The sequence below is a fragment of the Leptonychotes weddellii genome, chromosome 10 (genome assembly GCF_054177405.1).
Source record: "Leptonychotes weddellii isolate Sample4059 chromosome 10, ASM5417740v2, whole genome shotgun sequence".
NCBI classification, from domain to species: Eukaryota; Metazoa; Chordata; class Mammalia; order Carnivora; family Phocidae; genus Leptonychotes; species Leptonychotes weddellii.
The window spans coordinates 88,063,452-88,082,285 of NC_138378.1; the positions used below are offsets into that span (position 1 = coordinate 88,063,452).

Below are 18,834 nucleotides of genomic sequence, written 5' to 3' on the forward strand. Positions count from 1 at the left end.
CTAGGCTGAACAGCAGTTTATGGAAAGGAAAGTTTGGTAGCTGAGGTGAAATGCGGATACTTGGGCAGGTGAGGTGAAGGCAGTGGCGCCATCTGAGCTTCTCCCCTCTTCCACCTTTCTTTTCAGACTCCTTTCAGTGGGGAGTAAGTGCTAGCCCGTGATAAGGGAGTCTTAAAACATCTATTCTGAACATGGCAGTCACTTTTGAACTCGGGGGAAGAAGCAAGCCTGCAACCATAATACGAAAAGGAATTAGAATATTAATATGGAAAAATAAACAGACATAGATGGCTGCTTGGGAAGGGGAAGTGGAGGTGGAGTTGGGTGGGAATCCTGGGAAGGCTCTGGTGAATTGGGTTTTTGGACATGCGGGATAAAGCTGAAGGGCTGATGAAGACAGAGCCAAGGGCTAATGTGTACTGTTGGCTAAAGATGCAGTTAGAATTGGGGGGGAAAGTAAGGTCTCAGATGGTTTCTTAGTATCATTTCTACCGAGGAGACTGAAGGAGATCACGTAGGCTGCAGGGAAGAGAGATTGTAGGGTCCACCCGCACCTTGAACTCCTCTTGGAGAGTGGAGGGCCATGGAGGAGCCAACAGAAACAGAAAAGGCAGGAGCTTAGAAAAAGAGAAGTTGGTCAGCTGGTATTTGGCTGTTGGGAGTCAGTGACCGTCTGCTTGCAGCTTCATAGAGTTAAAATAAACTAGATTAGTGGGGATTAAGAAAAATATGCAAACTGAAGTGTAAGAAGGCCCAAGGCTGTTTAAGTACAAGGGTGGGAGGTGCGTGTGTCTGTGTCCCTCTGTCTCTGCCTGCCCACCCGCCCATCCGTTCCAGGAAATCTATGTCTTGTTCAAGGCTGAAAGGAAAAGAATGAGTGAAGGGTCTAGACTTGGAGAGGTGGAAGGAGCATTTCCTTTTTAAGGACCAGGTCAGAGATTGAGGGGTTGGATAGGCAGAATTTGAGAGAGAAGATGGAAAGTAAAATACCTTCCTATAAGAGGGAGGGGGCTATTAGTTGATGGGGGAGTGTGATTGCAAGCCTCGTTTTAGGGAATTTGGGGCCCATCTCAGATGGATAAAATAATTGCCAGAAATTGCTGAAGCACGAGTTTGCTTTAGACAAATTGTTTTTTGCTTGGTATCGGGGAACTTTGCAAGGAATGTATGGTGTGAGGGTATTAGCCACAGATAATGCCATGCTATTCAAATGGTCTGACTTGGTGAATTGCATGTGTTCCTTTCTCAGCCTCCTATTTTTTACCTTCTTGTCTACCAAATTGCAGTTTGATATTGGTATTTCTTTGATTTTCTTTAATTCTTTAATAATAGGATTAAGTGACTAAAGGCAGTTATGAAACATGAAAGAAAAATAAATACCGCAAGTGCCGGGTCTAGTTTCCAAAGTAAACTCTTTTTTCTAATGGTGTCTTATGTGTGGAGGCAAACAGCATGCTTTGGTATCTTGGTTATGGTAATTTTCAAAGCAGATAATTTCTAATGTTCTTTGCCAGCGATGATGTGGATATTACATTTGTATCTTAAATATACCCTTCCTAAAGTTATGTCTACTGAAATCTGAGTTTGGAACTCCACTTTCAAGTTTGAATGTACTTGTTTGGGCAATTGATCTTGTGGGCTCCTGTGACTTGAGAGAGGAGCTCCAACTGGGACCATCTGTCAGGGCTTTGGATCTCATTCTCTGGGGTTATTTGTGGTAATATTCTTGTAAGAATGTGATGTGAATAAAGTAGAATCTTGGGAACCGTATAGATCCCCCAACATGGCATCATACCATGGTGAGTAACTGCCTGATTCGGAAGTATCTTTTTAGCTAGGGTCAGGGGATCAGTTCAGTTTTTGAGGATGATTTATATTTCCTTATGTTTAAGTATCTTTGTTCTAAAGTGAGTGAACAACTATACTAAATGAGGACAGTTAGAATAGTTTGTGGTGGAAACATCATACGTAAATGAAGATTAGTAAGCCCATTGACAACCCATATCCACTCTCACCACTTTTATTCCAGATTGTGGGGGCTAGCCTGGCAACTGGCTTGGAAGTAGTCCTGCAGTGAGCCCTAACATTTCTTTCATCGGCTCTAAATTGCCTCTATATAGCCTGAAATTCTTTCATATAAACTTTCCCTAGTTATTTCATTTAAAATGTATTTTTCTTAATTCACTTACCTTTGGGAGAATAAAGGTGATGTGGATGGTCACTTACACCTGGTGGATTAGTTGGTACTCTGCCATTTAATCCACCTCTAACCAACTCCAGCCTGGGAAAAGGAAAATCTTTTTTTTACGTTAATTTATTTTTTTAGTGGGCGTGAGGCCTAAGGCAGAGGAGTACTTTCAGAGTAGAAGGCTCTGACTGAAGGCCCCAATTGATACGTGCGGGCTTTGACTAGGTCATAGCCGGCCATGCAGTTGTTGGTGGTTGAGGGGCAGCATAGCAGTAACAGAAGAGCGAAGGGGCAGTAAAGAACCACACAGAATACTAAAAAGAAGTTCTGTTGAAGCCTGATTCATTCCTCTTCTGGAGACTGACTTAAAGGCTTTCTTTAGGTCCCAAGAACTGCCTGGGAAACCTTAGGGTGGTAGATTGGATGATGGATGGGAGAGTGATCCAGAGCCTGCTGAGTGAGGTATCTGAGGTAAAAGGGATTAGAGATGACTGTTCACAGCAGATGAAAGGTCTGTGCTGAGGTGTTTGGGCTGGGAAAGGAATACCTTTTTTTTTTTTATATATAATTTTATTATGTTACGTTAATCACCATACATTACATCATTAGTTTTTGATGTAGTGTTCCATGATTCATTGTTTGTGTATAACACCCAGAGCTCCATTCAATACATGCCCTCCTTAATACCCATCACCAGGCTAACCCATCCCCCCACCCCCCTCCCCTCTAGAACCCTCAGTTTGTTTCTCAGAGTCCATAGTCTCTCATGGTTCGTCTCCTCTTCCGATTCTCCCCCTTCATTTTTCCCTTCCTACTATCTTCTTCTTTTTTTTTTTTTTTAACATATAATGTATTATTTGTTTCAGAGGTACAGGTCTGTGATTCAACAGTCTTACACAATTCACAGCACTCACCATAGCACATACTCTCCCCAATGTCTACCATTTTTAAGCTTAATTTGCCAGAAGTTCAAGGATTGTACCAAACTCTGAGTCTTACCCTTAGTTACTTTGATTAAATTTCAGGTTCACTTAATTTCCTCAACTCTTGGGAAAGAGGAGAGCACTGTCATATAGTTGTACCAGCTTTTCAGTGAGTTTCCCTGTGCACATGAAGTTTGGTCTAATTTTCTGTATGGTTGATGCTGTTTGGTGATCATTCCCAGTGTGCCCTTGATCTAATTTGGGTAATGCACTAGTGCTTCTCAAACTTCACTCACAAATGTGCACTCTTATATTTCAGATGAATTCATGATTTCTCTTAAGTGGAAGTGAAAGGCACTGTAGGCACTGATATTTGTGAAATCATAGGTTTGGTGTATTAGATATAATAAACTATTAAAAGCAAATTCATAACTATTAAAATGCTTCACATACAGCTAAAATCACTATTCATGTCAGTGGTGTGGGAACCACACTTTGGACAACCCTCAATTAACAGGCAGATAGTATGGATAAATGTTAGGGATTTGACTTGTGATTGTTTATATGCTTTTTAGCTTTTTTTTTTTTCTATTGGCAAATATATTTTGTTTCCCATTAGCACTTCTGTGGTGGAAGGAGAACAGAAGAGAACTATATATCACGTATTGCTGATACTCTAATTTCACATTTGGTAAATGGAGATTAGACTGAAACAGTAGGGTAGCATTTATGACATGATTGACGTGTACTGGGAAAATTACAATCTTTGTTAAGAGGCAAGGGTATGCAGTTTGTTTAAAAGTTATTTCTAGGGTAGGGGCACCTGGGTGGCTCAGTCAGTTGAGTGTCTAACTCTTGATCACAGTTCAGGTCTTGATCTCAGGGTGGTGAGTTCAGCGCCCATGTTGGGTGTGGAGCCTACTTTAAAAAAAATTTTTTTTAGGCTATTATAGGGAATTGTATTATAGTTTCTGAAAATGATTCTCAGTGACTTTTTTTAAATGAATTTTCTAAATTTAAATTTTATTTGTTTTGAGTAGATAATTTGTTCAAATGGTATAAATTCAAATGATAAAAAAAGGATACCCAGTAAGAAGTCTCCCTCCTACTCTTATTTGTGGGCCACCTAGTTGCCCACTTCACAAAGATGCTAGCTTCCAGAAAAAAATTTTTTTTTCCAGAAAAATTTTTAAGAAAAATCAGGGAAGTAATAATTTGTCACTATTCATTTTTACTTTGAGGCATTGGACATGTAGTTCTACTTACTGTGATTTAGGCTTAGTATTATTGCAATTTACAAGTTGGTAAAGACAACTTAATTTGTAGGAGTGGTCAACACATATATTAGCTTCTAAAACTCCTTTTTTTGTGCGGGTATGTGGTCTGACTCCCAGTAAAACTCATTTAAACCATAATCCTCCATCTTTCTTTGGTGAATCAAAGAGAACTTAGTTACTAGTTGCAGAACTGCTTCCAGTTTTTAAAACTTGAAGGTAACAAATAAGAAGGTAAATAGGCAATTAAGCATGGAAGAGAAAGCAAATTGTGGCCACGTTTTAAACTAATTTCTGTGGTATGGTTTTTATCAGTAGACAGAAAACAGAGATTCAGGGTCCTATGGTATGGATAACTCTTCATTCTAGAATTTGAGTTGTATATATTATATATACTTAACTGAAAAGTATGCTTATTTATACGTATAAATCCCTGTGCTTTTCAGAGCCTCCCAGGGTTGTGAATGTATTATGTTGAATGAATATTAAAGGATCAGGGTTTGGTAGACAAGTGGTTTGCTTATTCAGCCTTTTTGTTTGGTGTACTTGAAGTAGACTACAGTATCTGGTCTCTCAGTTGTCAATGAAACTTTTTGCTAAATATTAACAAGACACTATTGGGAGAGAAAAGGATTTTATTTATTTATGTATGTATGTATGTTAGCCACTGTATAGTACATCATTAGTTTTAGAGAGAGGAAGGACTTTAAATTTTTAATTGAATAAAATTTGATAGCTACTTTTAACATCTAGTCTGGAAAGTAGCAGGTAAGTAGGTCAGAAAAGTTTGGGTGGATAACAGTAGTCATTGTTCAAATACTCTAAGAGAAGAATAGACCACTTAGCAAGCTACTTGGGCTGTTTTAGATGGTGAGAATAATAGGTTAGTGTGGGCATTTCCAGTTAAGGTTTAGAAGCTGATTTAACTTTGTCAGCCATTCCTTTCCAGGCTCTTTTAGGAGATAATTCTTTATTTGACACCTTATTCATTGAGACTAGAATCTGTTCAGAATAGTTTTAATTAAAATGGACTTTGTTGACTCATAACTAAATAGGCTGAGGTAAAGCCAGCTGGCTCCAGAAGCAGAGAGGATGTCATAAGGATTGATCTTTTTCTCTTCCTCACTCAACTGTGCTTTCCATGGTTGGCTTCATTCTCAGAGGAGCTTTCTCCACATGGAGGTAAAGATGGCCAGTGGAGTTCATATCATTCTTATATTGCTAGTGATCCCAAAGACAGCAACATGCCTTTTTTTTCTGCATTTTCAAACATAAAATTACCAGGGAGTATTCCATGCTGTTTTGGTTCGGGTCTAACCCTCTCCCTGAATCAATAACTGGGGCCAGGGCATGGAGTTCATTGGCTACCTTGGGCAGTGCTTATCCCATGTCAGGAGATGTACGGCCATGTGATCATAGAGAGGAGAGAGTTCTAGAAGGGAAAACTTGTACCCAGATTAAAGTGATAGATGTCTATTATAGTTGAGCAGCTACCAGTTACACCAATAACAATGTTCTTTGAGGTGTTTTCTTGACTAGCCCAACCTTTATTTCTTAGTTTTTGCCTTGCCTCCTAACTATAACGTTCATACAATTCAAATACTGAGTTGCTGGTGCAACTTAATTTGTAGAGTAAAAAAAAAAATACAATTTGGTTCATGTTACCTTTGGGAACTTACTTGAAATTGCTTGTATGCTTGGCATAGTAAAATCATTTTACTAAGGTTATTTTATCTTTTAAGTAGTTTCTAATTCTGGATAATAACATTGGTGAGGGAGAAACTTGCCAACGCTTCTGTGATACGATACTAGAAATTTCCATTCTTTCCATGTCTTAGTCACTTAGTTGTTAGGATAGTGAAAATGGTGTTTTGGTAAATATTCACTTTAGGACCTTAAAACTGATTTGTTTTTATTTGGGTTCCTGCTTTTTCATCTGTAAAATCTTTGAAAATAACCCCAGAATGTGGTATAGGGGAGAATTATGGAAGGCTGTAGTCCTGAGCTATGTACTGGAGCGCCATGGTGCTCCATGTAATCCCCAGAAGTTGATAGATACCAAGGACCTGATGCTCTCTAAACTGGGCATTTTTTTGAAAGCTTCAGGAGTTTGTAGAAGAATGGCAAAATGTTTGGCCTTCCTCTTAGATTAGGTGTAGTCTAATCCCTTAAAGAACAGAGACTAGAATCTCCAGCAGGACTTGAGACTTTTAGAAATATACTTCCACCTTATTTGGGTTTGGTGACTGTATGGCTCAGCTCAGAATGGTTCTTAGGGAACATTGTTCTCAGAATCCATAAGGCTTTAACACTTAAGATTGAGCCTGAATACTTTCTTCTCTTTTTGAGGTATAGCATCTGGCTGTGTGTTATCTTTGATGAGTTTGCTATATCTGTGGGATCCATCTAGATTTAATATCTCATTATTGATTATATGAAGGTATTCAGGAGGAGATAAGGAGTGACTTAAAAGAAACATTATATATGGCTTTGGCCCTCCAGGAACTTGGAGGCTAGTTAGGGAGATAAAAAGATGAGTCTGCCACTTGGAGAGTAGACCACAAAATTTTGTCCTTGAGCTTAGGAGATCTGAGTTTGAGTCCTTGCTCTGCCACTTTACTGGTTCTATAATCTATAATCTTGCTTAACCTAATTCCTCTTCAATAAACTGGTAACTTATATCACAGAGTTATGGGAATTAAATAGGTAGTAGATGTAAACTGGCTTTAAAACCTGAAAACAAGGTATATTTGTTATTTTTAATGTCTGCCTTTTTTGTTTGTTTTTATTTTTTTTAAGGTCTGTGCCTTTAAGCAGTGTTAAGCACTATGGAGACACTTTGACTCTTAGGTATCTTTTGTACTGGTGTATGTTAGCTGCCATTCTGTGCCCAGTAGTCTGCCTAACACCATAAGGAATTTTCAAAAGGCATAAGATACAGTCTTCAAGGAACTTTAGTTGGATAATGAGACCAGACTTTTACATTTGAGAGGGGAAAAAACCATGGCCATGACACAGTATAAATAGCAGTACTTCTGGTTGGTATGAATACTAGCAGTTCAGAGAAACAGGAGAGAAAAAGCCCTTAGAAAGAACTGCTGGGGGTGTGTGTGTGTGTGTTATTTCAATTGAACTTCAGAGCACCTGGTCAATAGTTATTAATTGCCAATTAAATGTAGAACTAGGCTAAATCTTGTGGGAGTTAACAAAGGGCAAGCAATCGTTCTCATGCTCTAAGAACTTTCTGTCTAGTTAGGGAGATGTCACTGGTGTGTTTTTAACCACCTATGCCCAGTAGTGCAAGGCCATGTACATAGGCCAATGCTGACTGAGTGGTACAGGCAAGAAGGGGTGGGATTTGAGACAGAGTCCTCTAACCTGTCAAGTTTCAATAACAGAGATTGAATGTGGACAGTAGGAAGATAGGATGGGGCGCCAGAAGTGGTGGTTGGCAAGAACAAAGGTACAGAGGAGTGAGAGAACAAGAGGCATTCTGGGAACAGGGAAGGACCAGAGCAGGGAGAAATAGAAGAATTAAAATTAAATCGGAATCAGGGTTTATAGAGTCACACATACCAGGGAAAAAGTAGACTGGGAAAATGTTGAATGACTTGGGTGGGGAGTACATTTTGAACAGGGACTGGACAGGGACATTATATTGAGACCAGTTAGCAGCATTTAGGTTGATTGGAGTTGGGAGTGCAGTTTGGCTAGAGGCAAGAGGACCAGTTAAGTGTCAACTCAGACCTGATGAAAGAGGGACCTGTCTTTGGGTAGTGGTGGTAGAGATGCACAGGGACCCAGGCATGGGATCTCCTGAGGGAAGGAATTACCAGGACTTGTTGTGTGGATGTCGTCTGGCAGGATGGGCGAGAAGGGTCAGAAAAATCAAAGCTTAATCTAAGGTTTGAGCATGAGTGACAGGTAGACAATTATGGAATCAGGAAGAAAATAAGTTTATGAGAGGGGAAGGTAGAAATTTGAGTTTGATTTCTAAGTATGAAATTTACATTTAAAGACTACAAGAAACCTCATCTGTTTCAGCCATTCATTTCAGAGATATAGAAGGAGATAGCTAGAGATTAATTCTCTATTTTGAATTTGAAGGGAATGACTAGGCTCTCTAAGGTAGGACTGTCTAGCAGACATTTGAAAACCGGTGCAATGTGTCCTCTTTTTCTTCTGTCATCTCCCTCAGTTCTTGCCTCATCATGTATTTTTGAAGCCTTCCCTTTCTTCCCTATGCCAGTCATTTTGGTCTAGCTTTCTGCTCTAGGCGCACTATTAGTCTGTACCATGTAATTTAGCTTTTATTTTTATTTTTTAAAGATTTTATTTATTTGACAGAGAGACAGCGAGAGAGGGAACACAAGCAGGGGGAGTGGGAGAGGGAGAAGCAGGCTCTCCGCCGAGCAGGGAGCCCGATGTGGGGCTCGATCCCAGGACCCTGGGATCATGACCTGAGCCGAAGGCAGACGCTTAATGACTGAGCCACCCAGGTGCCCCGTAATTTAGCTTTTAAATATAAACTTTCTTTTTTTCTTTTTTTTTCCCCCTTATGGTTGGTTTTGCAGCACACTAGGCTGTGATTTGGTGCACTGGATCAGAACACACCTGTCTGAATCTGTGTTCTGTTCTGGACGGTCAGGGGTTGACCCCAAAAATACTGTGCTTGGTAGATTTGCCACCTATTAATATACAGAAAAAAGTTTGTTTTGTTTTCAGTGTGTACTGCCCGTAGAAAAAATGAGTGTGTTCTCTTTGTGTGTTTTTCTTCCTCTGAGTGTTGAGCAGCTGCTGTGTCCTAGGTGCTGAGGTAGCTGATGAGAAGCCCCAAACGCCAATAGGCCACAATTTAGTTTGTTACTCACAGTATGAAACAGTCCTTTTATTATTATTTTTTTAATACCAACCTTACCTTTTCAAGTTTCAGGTTTTTCTATTTTAATATTTTGCAATCTTTTCCATGTTCACCTTGCCAGTGACTTCTTTAGAATCAATCTTAGACCCTTTTATTCTTTGTCTTCTTTTATTCCCATCCTAAATTTCTTAATCTGTCTAAAATACTTGATCTGTACCCTGAACACTGCCGACAGGCATTCAGCACTCAGTAAATTGACTCTGAGTGTCATGGTTCTCCCTTCCTTTTGACTTTAGTTTTTTTTCCTGTTTTGTCTTTGTCTAGTCTCATTTTGTTTAAGATATTAAGACTTCTAAAAAAATAAGAGCGGGATAAGGGAGCCAGGGTGGTTCAGTCGATTAAGTGTTCCGACTCTTGATTTCAGCTCAGGTCCTGATATCAGTGTGGTGAGATCAATCCCTGTGTCTGGGGGAGGAGGGGTGCGGGGAGCAGAGAGCCTGCTTAAGATTCTCTCTCTCCCTCTGCCCCTCCCCCCCTTAAAAAGAGTGGGATAATGTAGAATTTTTTTTCCCCTTACAGCATTCTTTTGACTTTTTCTATTTTAACTTTTTTTAAGGAATTAATCTAGAATGAATTCTGGAGTATAGCTCTATGTGTCCCCAGTTTTCATTTAGGTATAGTTAGGATTATGTTTACTAAATGGATTTTTTTGCATTCACATCAAAACTTGTGTGCCATTTTGTTTTCCACTTAATTCCAAATTTAAGATCTCTGTCCATTTTATGAAGCAGAGTTAACTTTTTTTTTTTAACGATTTTTATTTATTTGACAGAGAGAGATACAGCGAGAAAGGGAACACAAGCAGGGGGAGTGGAGAGGGAGAAGCAGGCCTCCCGCCGAGCAGGGAGCCCGATGCGGGGCTCGATCCCAGGACCCTGAGATCATGACCTGAGCCGAAGGCAGATGCTTAACGACTGAGCCACCCAGGCGCCCCCAGAGTTAACTTTTAATAATGCAAAAGAGCTCAATGCAATATGTGTAATATTTATAAACTTGGATATTTAAAATGTTTTCTGTCTCCGTGATGTTCATAAGATTGTTAAGTCAGGTCTTAGTGATTTCTGGGGAATGCTACTCTTTGCTTCTACCAAAATATTCTAGTCCTAGGTGGTGGTGTTTTCAGCCATTTTGGACATCTGAATAATAATCATCATAGTAATCACCTTTCTGTGTTGTGCCTCACCATTTTTTATAGAGTGCTCTTAATTATAGGGGTTCTCATCTCTCATGTGTTTGACTCTTAGGCAGCATGTACTTCATGGTGTAATTGACACCTTTAAACTGCCTTTTACAGGCCAGATTAGAACTTTTGATTATCTGTCCATGAGCAGATAAATCAAGCTACCCCATTATAGTGCTGCCTGCCAACCAGCTGTTTAATTTGAGCAACATTATCTTTCTTTAATAGTGTGTACAATTATTTGAGGGGTTTCTTCCCTTCTGATATCCTAAAAATAAGTGGCAAACAAAATTGCAAATGCGAACACTGAGTAGGGATGAGAATACAGTTTTCAGTCTTAATTTCTTTGTCTTGATTGTGTTAGATGAGCCAAAATGATGAGTAAATGTTGTCCCATAATTGGACATATGGTTGTTTTAAGCCGTGTGATTATGAAGGAAAATAATTGAACAAATAAATGTACAAAATGATAGAACTGTATTGAAAAGTTATTTATAAAACCAAGGTATAATTAGGAATTTTGTAATTTTTCCCTGTGTGGGAATTGGGCACTCCTTTTATTGTGTAAGTTTGTTCTACCTTGCTACATTCTGACTTGGGGTATAATTTTACAGGAACACGTTATGTATGAAAGTTGAAATGTATTTCCTTTTTTTGACACACTTTAGCATAGTTTTCTTTTACAAACACAGAAACTGTGGCTCAAAACACAAACCTGTTAATTTTTTCCCCAAGTCTTTACCTACATATTTAAGGTTTTAGAGGGGAGGGAATGGTCATTATTTGGAAAAGGGAAGGAACTTACAACTGGGGGGACTCTGTTCTATGAGTGTGTTTTATTTGGACCTTGGTGTGTGTGTGTGCGCGTGCGTTATTTATTTGGTATTTGGAAAATTTAGGCCATAGTGCTTTGCATAGTACACACTAAATACCCTGGAAGGGAGTAGAAGGTCAGTGAGCTGCTGAGTGTGAAACTGCTGGCAGTTCAGAGGGTATTGGTTCAGTGTGTTGGCAGTGCCAGAGTCTCCAGTGCTGGGCTTGAAAAGAAGAACATGTAATTTACTAGGGGCCCTTGGCTGGCTCAGTCAGTAGAGCATGTGACTCTCGATCTGGGGGTCGTGAGTTCAAGCCCCACACTGGGCGTGGAGCTAAACACCGAAGATTAAACAATCATATTTCCTGTCTTCAAGTAATTCCATGAAGGTGATAGACAAATATTTACAATGAAGTGTGAAACTCTGATAGAGAAGTACAGGATGGTATGGAAACAAACAATTTATTGTTTCTTTGAAACTAATGGACATAAATCCTGAAATGGCTAGGCAGTGAAGCCCGAGGGCAGAGCTTGAAGTCTTAGCTGGGCTCTCTAAAAAACGGTTTAGGAGTTAACTCAGATGAAAGAAGCCAGTCTGAAAATGCTACATGCTATATGATTCCAACTATCCAGCATTCTGAGGAAGGCAAAACTATGGAGACAAAAGGATCAGTGGTTGCCAGGGGTGGGGTGGAGGAGAAAGATGAATAGGCAGAGCACAGAGGATTTTTAGGGCAGTGAAAATACTCCGTATGATACTATAGTGATGGATATATGCTGTCAGAATCCATGGGTGCAACGCCAAGGGTGAACCCTCAGGTAACTATGGACTTCGGGTGATAATGATGTGTCAGTGTAGGTTCATCCTTGGTTTAAAAAAAAAAAAAAAGTACCATTCTGGTGGGTGATATTGATAATGGGGGTGGGAGGGCCAGTTTATCGGGAAAAGCACAGTAAACAAAAGTAAGGACTGTTGTGCAGATAGAAGTCTGAACCTTCTTCACTGATAAGTTTCATATGATTTAGAGCCATTCTTCTCTTCCTGGTGTAGAGAGAGAGACACTCTAACTAATGGAGATTTCCCTCATAAATGTAAATTTCCCTTACAAAAGGGTGACTTCTACTCTGTTTTTAGAACTTTTCCTGTATCTGCTGTTTCTCACAGTAACATGCTCAAAATAATCCTCATGCCAAAGAAGCATATTTTGGGGTGGCAAATTCTGCTACCCTTCATCCCCACAGTAGCCCCATGGCTGGTTCCTTCATTTCTTTCAAGTCTTTGTTGAGATACCACTTTCTCAGGTATATGGGGAATCTCTGTACCTCGCTCAGTTTTGTTGTAAACCTAAAACTACTCTTAAAAAACAAAACAAAACACAACAATCTTTAGGGCACCTGGGTGGCTCAGTCGATTAAGTGTTTGCCTTTGGCTCAGATCATGATCCCAGGGTCCTGGGATTGAGCCCCCATTGGGCTCCCTGCTCAGCAGGGAGTCTGCCTCTCCCTCTCCCTCTCCCTCTGCCTCTCCCCCTGGCTTGAGCTCTCTCTCACTCACGCCTTCTCACTCTTAAATAAATAAATCAGTAAATAATCTTTAAAGAAAAGTACATGTGGTCACTGTAAGTGATGAACACTGCCTCAGAACTATTTCTTTCATGCTTATGTATGGGCCATGAGTTCAGGGAGGTTTACTGCATTGAAAGATACAGTTGGGGGCACCTGGGTGACTCAGACTCTTAATTTCAACTCAGGTCATGATCTCAGGGTTGTGAGATCCAGCCCTGTGTTGGGCTCCATGCTGGGCATGGAGCCTGTTTGGGATTCTCTGCCCACCCCCCTCCACTCTCTTTTGCTCTCTCTCCCTTTTAAAAAAAAAAAAAGAAAGAAAGAAAGAAAAAAAGACACAGTTGGCACAGGACTTCATCCTGGGTGAAAAGTGATCACCGCAGTGGCCGACTGGGATTCTGACATTTACCTCACATCTAGTTTAGTTATGGTAAAGACGGCTATTAGTAATTCCCCAGCTTTATTTCTAGGAACTGAATCCATTTAGATTTCTTTCACAGAAATGTTCTTCTAGAAGCGGGTTTTTTCAGACAGAGAAATCAGAAGAACATTAGAACTCTCCCTTTAGGACTTAGAGATTTGGTCTCAGTTGGATTATTACAGTGATTTCTAAACCTGTTTTTACCTTGGCCGCTTTCCACTAAATCCATTTGAAAATGCATTAGTGGAATCTTTCTCTTTGAACAGGGCTTTCCCAGGGTTCTCTTTCAGATTATTCCATTCTACTTTTCTTACACTTCTGAATACATTGTAGAAATTTTTCCTTGGGGTGTACTGAGAATTCTCAGTGTTAATTAATTGACCTTATACTGCTAGTATCTGTCCTTTATAAACTTGAAAACCAGAAAGTGTAGGGTCTTATAGATGGTAAAGGAAAAAGAAATGATAGCAGCACCAAACGTCAGACATTTAAGTTGCTGAGATTTGAAAATATCAATGAATTTTAAGGTTGGGGCATGGAAGTTCAGTTGGTAAATTCCAGATGACCTCTGTCCTCCAGCTTGGTGTCTGCTTTTTTGTTCTTTAACCTTTTGTTTACTTTGTTGTCTACTGACTGTAGAAACAAACATGCTAGAATGAATAGGACTTATGGCTTGCATTTTTAAGATTTTTAAAATTGAGAAATAGTTCACATACCATAGAAGTCACCCTTTTAAAAGGTATGATTCACCAGCTTTTAAGAGTATTCAGAGATGTGCAGCCATAACCATTATCTAATCCCAGAACATTTTCATCACTCCCAAAGAAACCTCATACTTACTAACAGTCACTCTCCATTCTACCCTTTGCCAGCCTCTAGCCCCCATGAATTTACTTCTGTCTATGGATTTGGAGATTTCATATAAATGAATCATACAATATATGGCCTTTTGTAAGCCCAACATGGAGCTTGATCCCAGGACCCTGAGATCATGACCTGAGCCAAAATTAAGAGTCGGACACTTAACCAACTGAGCCACCCAGGCGCCCCTGCCCATTTTTAAATGGGGTTGTCTTGTTGGGTTGTAACAGTTCTTTGTACATTCTGGATACCAGACCCTTATTTGACATATGAGTTGCAAATAGTTTTTGTCATTCTTTGGATTGTCTTCTCAATTTCTTGGTAGTATTTGAAGCACAAGAGTTTTTTTGATAAAGTCCAATTGAATGAATGAAGAAGTTATCTATCTATCTATCTACCTATCTGTTTCTCTATCTACCTATTTATTTTTGTTACTTGTGCATTTGGTATCATACCTAAGAAACCATTGTCCAATAGAAGGTCAAGAATACACCCATGTTCTTCTAAGAATTTGACAGTTTTGGCTCTTACATTTAGGTGTTCATTCCATTTTGAGTTAATTTTTGTATATGGTATGATTCTTTTGCATGTGGATATCTGCTTATTCCAGCACCACTTGTTGAATATGGCATTCTTTTTAACTGTTCTTTCCTTGCTTTATTTACCATCAATCCAAAGACTTATATTAATAGTGCATGAAACTCTGCAAGGCATGTGATAAGACTGGAATATGCAGTTTACAATAAGAACCTATCTTCCCTCAGGACTTACATATCTAGTTGAGACTGATGATGGAATTATACACAAAATTGTTGAGTGGGATACAATTCAGTGCTAGAGGAATGGTGGATAGAACAGAATTCATTAGAAATTGAGAAGACTGAGTAACTCTATGAGCAGAGAGGTTCATAGAGGAGATGAAGGTACTGAGGTTGGGTAAGGTTTAGATACAGAAATGGCCAGAGTAGAGCTACTGAAGCAGTTAGATTCATTTGGCTCAGGGTATGGAATACCTTTTAGACAGATTTTGAAATTTTCCTGAATTACCAAGTCTTCTCTTAGCCTAAATTATATTATTAGAAGTTGGAAGCACCTGATACATACTTTGTGCAATTGTATCTAGAGAAGAGGGCAGTTTTTATTTTGGTTACATCATATTGGATTGGGTATCTTATGGGCACTGTCTTCTGTTTGCTTATCTTTTTACTTCGCTCAGTGGTTGTCACTGAACTAGACTTAAATTCCCTCTTCACAGTCCCTACAACCTTCTAGGTTTCTTTTCTTGAAACTTTAGAGAAACTCTTTTGTCATGGTCACTGATAACTTCCACATTGTAAATCCAGTGGTCAGTTCTCAGTCTGTATCTTACTTGACATAGCAGAGCATTTAACAGTTACTTCTTCCTCCTTGACACATTGTCTTTACTTGGCTTCCCCAGCACCCTGCTTGATTTTCCTCCTACCTCACAGTGTTTTCAGTTGTCTGTTAGTCTCCTTTTCCAGTTCTACTTCATCTTGGTCTCATAAACTTGGAGTTTCCAGGATTCCCATCTTTTATCACTTCTTTTTGTCTGTACTTACTGCCTCTTTTGATGATTTCATTTAGCCTCATGGCTTTATGATTTTTTTTTAAAGATTTATTTGTTTTAGAGAGAGAGTGCAAGAGAGTGCAGGGAGGGGGGCAAAGGGAGAGGGAGAAGAATCTCAAGCAGACTCCCCATTGAGCACAAAGCCCAACATGGGGCTTGATCCCAGGACTCATAAGATCAAAGCTGAAACCAAGAGTTGGACACCCAACTGACTGAGCCACCCAGGCACCCCTAACCTTCTGGCTTTAAGTATCATCTACATGCCAGTGGCTCACAAATTTGTAGATCCAGCCCCATGTTTGCTCTTGAACTCCAGGTTTATAAATCTAACTCACTCCACATGTGTACTGGGGTAACTACTCACATACCAAATTTAACAAACCCAAAAGTGAACTCTCTCTCTTCCTTCCTCTCATACCTGCTCACCTTTTAATTTTTATCATTCTAATTGAAGACAACTCCATCTTTCCAGTTGACTTAAGCTAAAATGTTTGGAGTCATCTGTGAGTCCTTTTCTTGCCTCATACTCAGTCAGGAAATCCTATTGGCTTTACCCTCCGAATATATCCAGAATCCAACCACTTCTCACCACCTCCACATCTAAAACCCTGGGCTGATCGCTTCTCGGCCTTTTGGCTAAGATCAAGTGTAAAACCCTGGGCTGAGCCACTGCCCTCTTATCTGGATTGCTGCCACAGCCTCCTAACTTCTCTTCCTGCTTCTGTTCTTGTACTTCTGTCTTGAGCCAGAATGACCATACTAAAATGTGTTAGTTTATGTACCTGCTCTGCTCAAAACCTTGCAGTGGATACCCTTTCACACAAAATAAAAGCTAAAGTCTTTACAGTGCCAAAAAGGCCTGCAAGATCAGGACCCCCATTATCTCTTAAACTTTTTCTCCTTCTGTTTTTCTTTGCCAGACATCTACTTTAGCCACACTGGCTTTTTTGCTATTCCTTAAATAATCTGGGTATATTTCTGTAAGGGCTGTTGTCCTCTCAGCCTGGAATGCTTTCCCCTGAAGGGGAGGAGAAATAATTTTTCCTTTAACCTTGTGAGTTCTTGGCTGAGACCCCTGTAATAAAAGGCAGATTAACAAGAGAAAAACAGCTTATTAACATGTAAACATGTATACCTTATGTATACAAGGGAAGTTCTCAAAGAAAAGTGAGTAACTCAAAGAGGTGGTTTAGAGTTCAGGCTTAAGTACCATCTTCAGCTAAAGATGAAAGAAAGGTGTGGGGAGGCCAGTTTATCAGGAAAAGCACAGTAAACAAAAGTAAGGTTTGTTGTGCAGATATAAGTCTGACCTTTCTTCACTGATAAGTTTCATATGATTTAGAGCCATTCTTCTCTTCCTGGTGTAGAGAGAGAGACACTCTTACTAATGGAGATTTCCCTCATAAATGTAAATTTCCCTTACAAAAGGGTGACTTCTACTCTGTTTTTAGAACTTTTCCTGTATCTGCTGTTTCTCACAGTAACATGCTCAAAATAATCCTCATGCCAAAGAAGCATATTTTGGGGTGGCAAATTCTGCTACCCTTCATCCCCACAGTAGCCCCATGGCTGGTTCCCTCATTTCTTTCAAGTCTTTGCTGAGATATCACTTTCTAAGTGAGGCCTATCATATCCATTCTGTTTAAGATTGTAATTGTTCAGCTCACATACACTCTCCATCTCTTTTACTCTGCTTTTTTCTCCCCCAGTAGAATATATCCTCTTTTGTCATAGTATATATAATTGACTTATTGTGTTTTTTATCTTGCTCATCAGAAGGTATCTTGCTCAATAAATATTTGTTGAATGAATGAACATCCTAGGGCTGTTGTACTTTTGGGGTTGTTATTGTTCAGAATCTTGAACCCCATCCCAGACCTCTTGAATTAGATACAGGGGGTGGAGGTGCAACTCCTTTGTTTTAACTAGACCTTCAGGTGATTCTGATGTAAATTCAAGTTTAAGAACCACTGCTGTATCATAGTGAGTAGTTCAGAAGCCAGGCCTGTTGCTCACAGGTGGGGATATATAGATGTATGAGGTAATTGATAAATGTTTGCTTTTCTTCCCATCTTCTTCTCCTTCCTTTTTCCTGAGGAGATAGCACTGGGAAAGATGATATAAACTGTAGCAACTTTCAGTTGATTTAGCATGTGTATCAAGGTCCCCAAGACCACCTTTAGGTTCCAGTTATCACTAGGAGGACACACAGGAATTAGCCTGTAGTCACACTCATGGCTAAGATTTGTTACAGCGAAAAGGACACAAAGCAAAATCGGCCAAGGGAAGAGGCTCATGGGGCAAAGTCCAGAGGAAACCAGGAGAAAATTTCCAAGAGTCCTCTCTCAGTGGAGTGTCACACAAAGCAGGATACATTTAATTCCTCCAGCATCAGATTGTAACAAGTGTGAAGTGTTGTCTACCAAGGAAGCTCATTAGAGACATAGTGCTCAGGGTGTTCATTGGGGACTGGTCATATAGGCACCCTCTGCGTAGCACATACCAAAACTCCAGACTCTCAGAAGGAAAGCAGGAATTCGGCTTAAACCTCATTGTACAGTTTAGGCATAATGAGCCACTCCTATTAGTTAGGGTGGTGGGAACCCTGATAAGAATGGCTCACTGTGCCTTATAGATGGGGATATGTTAACTCTTTTTCTGCTATGTTCACTCTTTTCATCCTGGTATCCAAAGAAGTTTGTTGGGTTTTTTTCCTACTTCTTTATATAGATTATAAAGCATTTAGACTAAATCTCTCTTTTAGGAAATTGAGTAACAATGAAAATGTTTTGAGGATAACTTGAACAGTTTACTTTAAATGGATTGAATAACTGAGTTTATTCAGTTAGACATATTTTCTGAAAAATGCCTTGGCAGTATCATTCACAGTCTGTGCTATTTTAGTAATTACAAAAGTGGCTTATTTCATAGTAAAGTTTTCTTATTTATTCCAAAAAATAAGATAACTTTCTTAGCATTCACTTGAAAAATGTTATCTATGAATGTGACCATCTGTTTCAAAGCAGATATTTGTTTTTCTTCACTTTTCTTCCAACTTTCATGTTCTAAAGGGCCTATTTGAAATTTGCCATCTTTGG

The 18,834-nt window shown here is 39.5% G+C and overlaps 2 protein-coding genes across 3 annotated transcripts in view; both read left to right on the forward strand.

The window, feature by feature from the left end:
* The window catches only part of MRPL35 (mitochondrial ribosomal protein L35), a 471,157-nt gene that overhangs the window by 429,527 nt on the left and 22,796 nt on the right, over positions 1-18,834 (forward strand). The gene's annotated exons all lie outside the window — the stretch shown is intronic.
* The window catches only part of RMND5A (required for meiotic nuclear division 5 homolog A), a 62,970-nt gene that overhangs the window by 1,623 nt on the left and 42,513 nt on the right, over positions 1-18,834 (forward strand). The gene's annotated exons all lie outside the window — the stretch shown is intronic.